Source organism: Stegostoma tigrinum, chromosome 36 (genome assembly GCF_030684315.1).
Source record: "Stegostoma tigrinum isolate sSteTig4 chromosome 36, sSteTig4.hap1, whole genome shotgun sequence".
NCBI lineage: Eukaryota > Metazoa > Chordata > Chondrichthyes > Orectolobiformes > Stegostomatidae > Stegostoma > Stegostoma tigrinum.
Genome location: NC_081389.1, coordinates 12,054,216 through 12,060,215, shown reverse-complemented (window position 1 = coordinate 12,060,215; position 6,000 = coordinate 12,054,216).

Sequence of the window (6,000 nt, the reverse complement as noted above, 5' to 3'; positions counted from 1 at the left end):
CAGCACAGAAACAGACCCTTCAGTCCAACTTGACCATGTTGACCAGATATTCTAAATTAATCTGGTTCCATTTGCCAGCATTTGGCCCATATCCTTCTAAAACCTTCCTATACATGTACCCAACCAGATGACTTTTAAATATTGTAATTGTACCAGCCACCACCACTTCCTCTGGCAGTTTATTCCATACATGCACTGCCCTCTGTTTGAAAGTGTTGCCCCTTAGGTCCCTTTTAAATCTTTTCCCTTTCACCTTAAAGGTTTGGATTCCTGTACGATGGGGGAAATACCTTGACTATTCACCCTATCTATGCCAGTCATGATTTTATAAACATAGAATATAGAACATAGAACATTACAGCACAGTACAGGCCCTTTGGCCCTCGATTATTGTGCCAACCTGCCATACCAATCTGAAGCCCATCTAACCTACACTATTCCATGTACGTCCATATGCTTGTCCAATGATGACTTAAATGTACTTAAAGTTGGCGAATCTACTACCGTTGCAGGCAAAGCGTTCCATACCCTTACTACTCTCTGAGTAAAGAAACTACCTCTGACATCTGTCCTATATCTTTCACCCCTCAGTTTAAAGCTATGCCCCCTCGTGCTCGCCGTCACCATCCTAGGAAAAAGCCTCTCCCTATCCACCCTATCTAACCCTCTGATTACCTTATATGTCTCAATTAAGTCACCTCTCAACCTTCTTCTCTCCAATGAAAACAGCCTTAAGTCCCTCAGCGTTTCCTCGTAAGACTTTCCCTCCATACCAGGCAACATCCTGTTATAAACTTCTCTAAGGTCACCCTGCGAAGCTCCAGGGAGAATAGCCCTCGCCTATTCAGCTTCTCCCATTAGTTCAAACTGAATGGATCAGAGAATTGTTATGGGGCAGAAGGAGACCATTTGGCCCATCGTCTAGTTCCATTGTGCTGATCTTTCGAGACAGCATTCTATCAGGTTCAGCGCAAGTTGGGAGTTCTAGCATCTTGATGGTGACTATAAGAAGGTGGTTATACATATAATTGTAGAATAATGGATCACGGAAAGAGGACATTTGGTCCACTGCGCCTGTGTTTGCTATTTGGTTGAGTTACCCAATTGATCCCACTCCCCTGCTCCTTTCTCACAGAAAGGGGAAGTGACAGCACAGTGGTAATGTCAGAACTCCAGGCTAACATTTTAGGGATAGGCATTCAAGTTCTACCATGACTGATGATGAAATTAATCTGAATTCAATAAAATCTGGAATAAAGGGCTGACATAATGGTTTGCATGCTGCTCAGAGAAAGAAATCTGCCATTCTTAGGAGGTGTGGCCTACAGGTGAATCCAGACCCGCAGCAATGCAATTGTGACTGATGCTTAATTGTCCTCTGGCACAACCAGCAAAGCCCATGTCCGATGAGTGAATTAAAGAAAACTTATCACTTTGTATATTTATCCAATTCTGCTTCAAAAATTAAATTTGATTCTTCTTCCATTACCCTTTCAGGCAGATCATAACAACTTGCTGTGAATGACGTTGTGCACACGTTAAACGAAAGCAATTAAGATGAATTAGGATTCAGAAATTATTGCACATTCATTTAACCAAGGTTAAATGAGCTTCTCGCTGTGGTAATATGGAGCTTGAAACAGCTTGTTACAGCTGTCGGGTAAGACAACAAAGTATGTTGTTTATTCAGTTGCAATCACATTACTATATTTCCTTCTTCAGCTCAAAGGATGGTGTAAAAATAGTTCAGTTCGGTCAAATGAAATATACCTCACTTTATTTTCTATTTAAAGATAGGTTATGATTTAATGTTCAGTCATTGAAGGGAGGTAAGGCAAGTAAACTGAATTAGTTCATAGCGCATCAACTGCCAGTGACATTATTTCATTTACATATAGTCACTCCACAGGACTTGACCCATCAGAGTTTTCTCTTATTCATCCACAGGATGAGAGCAGCATTTATTGCCCATCTCTAATTACCCAGAGAGCAATTAAGAGGCAACCACATTGCTGTGGGTCTCGAGTCAGATGCAGGCCAGACCAGGAAAGGTTGGCAGTTTCCTAATCTGAAGGACATTAGTGAATTAGATAGGAATTTTTCCAACAATCAACAATGGATTTGTGGTCATCCTTAGACTTTTCAATTCCAGACATTTATTGACTTCAAGTTCCACCATCTGCCATGGCAGGATTCAAACCCAGGTCCCCAGAGCATTAGAGATAGCAAGGGCTGCAGATGCTGGAGAACCTGAGATAACAAGGTGTAGAGCTGGATGAACACAGCAGACCAGGCAGCACCAGAGGAGCAGGAAGGCTGACGTTTCGGGCCTAGAAGAACAGTCGTTTCTGAAGAAGGATCTAGGCCCGAAACGTCAGCCTTCCTGCTCCTCTGATACTGCCTGGCCTGTTGTGTTCATCCAGCTCTACACCTTGTTATCTTAGATTCTCCAGCATCTGCAGTCCCCACTACATTCTCTGAATGACGTTGCTCCTCAGGTCCTTCTTAAATCTTTGCCCCCTGACTTTAAACCTATTCCCTCTAGTTTCCATTCCCCATTGCTGGGGGAAAAGCCTATGTGCATTCATCCTATCCATACCCCTCATGATTTTACACAGCTCAGTAATGTCACACCTCATTCTCCTACGTTCCAAAGTATAAAGTCCTATCTTGGCCAACCTCTCTCTATAACTCAGGCCTGTTAGTCCTGGCAACATCCTCATAAATCTTCTTTGCACACTTGCTGGTTTAACTATGTCTTTCCTATAATAGGGTGACAAAAACTGTACACAATACTCCAAGTGTGGCCTCACCAATATCTTACACACCTGTGACATAACGTCGCAATGCCTATACTCAATGCCTAGACCAATGAAGGCCAGCATGGTAAATGCCTTCTTCACCAGCCTGTCCACGTGTGACGCCACTTTAACTGAACTATGTATTTGTACTTCAAGGTCCATCTGTTCTACAACACTGCTCACGACCTCACCACTTACTGTATCAGCCCTACCTTGGTTTGACTTTCCAACGTGCAACGCCTCATGCTTATTTGTATTGAATTGCATTTGTCAATCCTCAGTGCACTTCCCCATCTGATCAAGGCCCCTCTGTAATTTTTGATAACCTTCTTTGACATCAACTATACCTAATTTTATGTCATCCACAAACTTACTAATCATGCCGTGTACATTCATATCCAGATCATTTATGTAAATAATAAATAACAAAGGTCTCAGCACCAACCCCTGTGGCACACTGCTAATTCCAGACCTCCAGTCCAAGAAAAAAATCTTCAACTATCACCCTCTGCTTCCTACCATTGAGCCAATTTTGAATCCAATTAGCTAGTTCTTCCTGGATCCCAAACAACTTCCCCTTCATTACTAGATAACAAAGTATGAAGCTGGATGAACACAGCAGGCCAAGCAGCATCTCGGGAGCACAAAAGCTGACGTTTCGGGCCTAGACCCTTCATCAGAGAGGGGGATGGGGTGAGGGTGCTGGAATAAATAGGGAGAGAAGGCCTCACCCCATCCCCCTCTCTGATGAAGGGTCTAGGCCCGAAACGTCAGCTTTTGTGCTCCTGAGATGCTGCATGGCCTGCTGTGTTCATCCAGCTCCACACTTTGTTATCTTGGATTCTCCAGCATCTGCAGTTCCCATTATCTCTCACCTTCATTACTAGCCTGCTATGCTCCTCAGACCATGTCTGGAGATTCAATGATCTGTTCTGCAGTGTAGATGTAAGTTCATAACATCCACTGCCCTACCCTCATCTATCTTCATGGTTAGCTCCTCGAAAAACTCCAAAAGGTTTGTTAGACATGACCTCCCACTCTCAAATCCATGCTGACTATCCCTAATCAGACTTTAATTATCCAAATGTTGGTTGATCCTGTCCCTCAGTATCCTCTCCAATAACTTGCCTACCGCTGATGTCAGGCTCACTGGCCTCCAATTCCCTGGTTTGTCTTTGCTACCTTTCTCAAACAATGGAACAACATTGTCCACCCTCCAGTCTTCTGGAGCTTCACTCGTGGCTAAAGGTGAAGCATAAATCTCTTCAAGGGCATCTGTAGTTTCTCCCTAGCTTCCCACAATGTCCTAGGATGGATTTGATCAAGCCCAGGAGATTTATCACCCTTAATGTGGTCTAAGGCTGCAAACACCTCCTATTTGATAATATGTATGTGGTTCAAAGCATCCCCACTGTTTCCATTATTTCTTAGTATCCATGATTCTCTCAAAAGTAAACACTGAGTCTGAAAGCTTAAACCCAACGTATGCCGCCTTCTTTTTCCTGACCAGAGTCTAAGTATCCCTCGTCAGCCAGGGATCCCTAAACCTGACAGCTTTTCCCTTCACCCTAACAGCAACATACTCTCCCTGGACACTTGATCTTACACTTTTAAACACCTTCCATTTGCCTGTTGTTCCTTTTCCTTCAAACAGACTCGTTCGATTGACTGCAGCTGGATCCTGCCTAATGGCCCCAAAATTGGCCCTGTTCCAGTTTAGCACCTTAACCAATGGCCCTGTCCTTTCTTTGTTCGATGTTAAAACTAAGAAAGTTATGGTCATTGGACCCAAAGTGCTCTCCGAGTGATACTTCAGTCACTTGCCCGACCTCGCTTCCTAAGAGGAGGTTCAGTGTTGCAGCCTCCCGAGAAAGGCCCTTGACATATTTATTCAGGCAACTTACTTGGGCACATTTGACAAATTCAACCCCATCCAGGTCCTTTACATTCTGGGTGGCCCAATCAATTCAGGGGAAATTAACATCTCCAACCAGTACGACTGTTATTGCTACAGGTGTCTGCAATCTCTGTCACATCTGCTCCTCTAGTACCCACTGGCTATTTGGAGGTCTATAATACAAACCCAACTGAGTGACCATCCCTTTCTTGTTTCTAAATTCTAACCGTATGGCATCATTTAATGACCCTTTAAGAGTATCCTCTCTAAGCATGACAGAACATGAGAGAATCAAAATTCATGCATAGATTCATTCATATAGAAGGAGTGAGACCTAACATCTGGTCATCATCAGGGTCTCTGTTACAACGTCCATCAGATCAAGGCAACCTATAACTAGCTGTCAACATGCGTTCAACTATAGTCGAGCTGAACAAAAGAGCTCTTCTACCATGCAAGTAGGTGTGGAAGCAGGTCATTCAGTGCATCGAGTTTGTACCAACTCTCTGAAGAGCATACCACCCAGCCTCAACCTATCTCTGTAACCCTGGCTAACCCACTAACTTGCACCTCCCTGGACACTATTGTCTGTGGGAGGATACTAGAGCACATGGAAAAAACCCAGGCACACACAGGGAGAATGTGCAACTCCATACAGACAGTTGCTTAAGGGTGGAACTGAACCCGGATCATAGAGTCATAGTGCTGTACAGCACAGAAACAGAAGCTTTGGTCCAACGCATCCATGCCAACCTAGATATCCTAAATTATACCAGTCCCATATCCCAGCATTTGGCATATATCCCTCCAAACCTTTCCTATTTGTATACCAACCAGATGCTTTTTAAATGTTGTAACTGTACCACCCTCCATTACTTCCTCTGGCAGCTCATTCCATACACACGCCACCCTCTGTGTGAAAAAGTTGCCCTTAGGTCCATTTTAAGTCTTTCCCCTCCCACCCTAAACCTAAGCCCCTCTAGTTTTGGACTCCCCCACGTTGGGGGGAAAAAAAATCATTGGCTATTCACCCTATCCATGCCCCTCATGATTTTACAAAACTTTATAAGGTCACCCCTCAGCCTCCGACGCTCCAGGGAAAACAGCCCCAGCCTGTTCAGCCTTTTGTTACAGCTCAGCAACAGCCTTGCAAATCTTTTCTGCACCCTTTCAAGTTTCAAGGGGAGGTGATGGCCTAGTGGTAATATCGCTGAACTGTTAATCCAGAGATTCAGATGATGTTCTGGGGACCTGGGTTCGAATCCCACCATGGCAGATGGTGGAATTTGAATTCGATTAAAA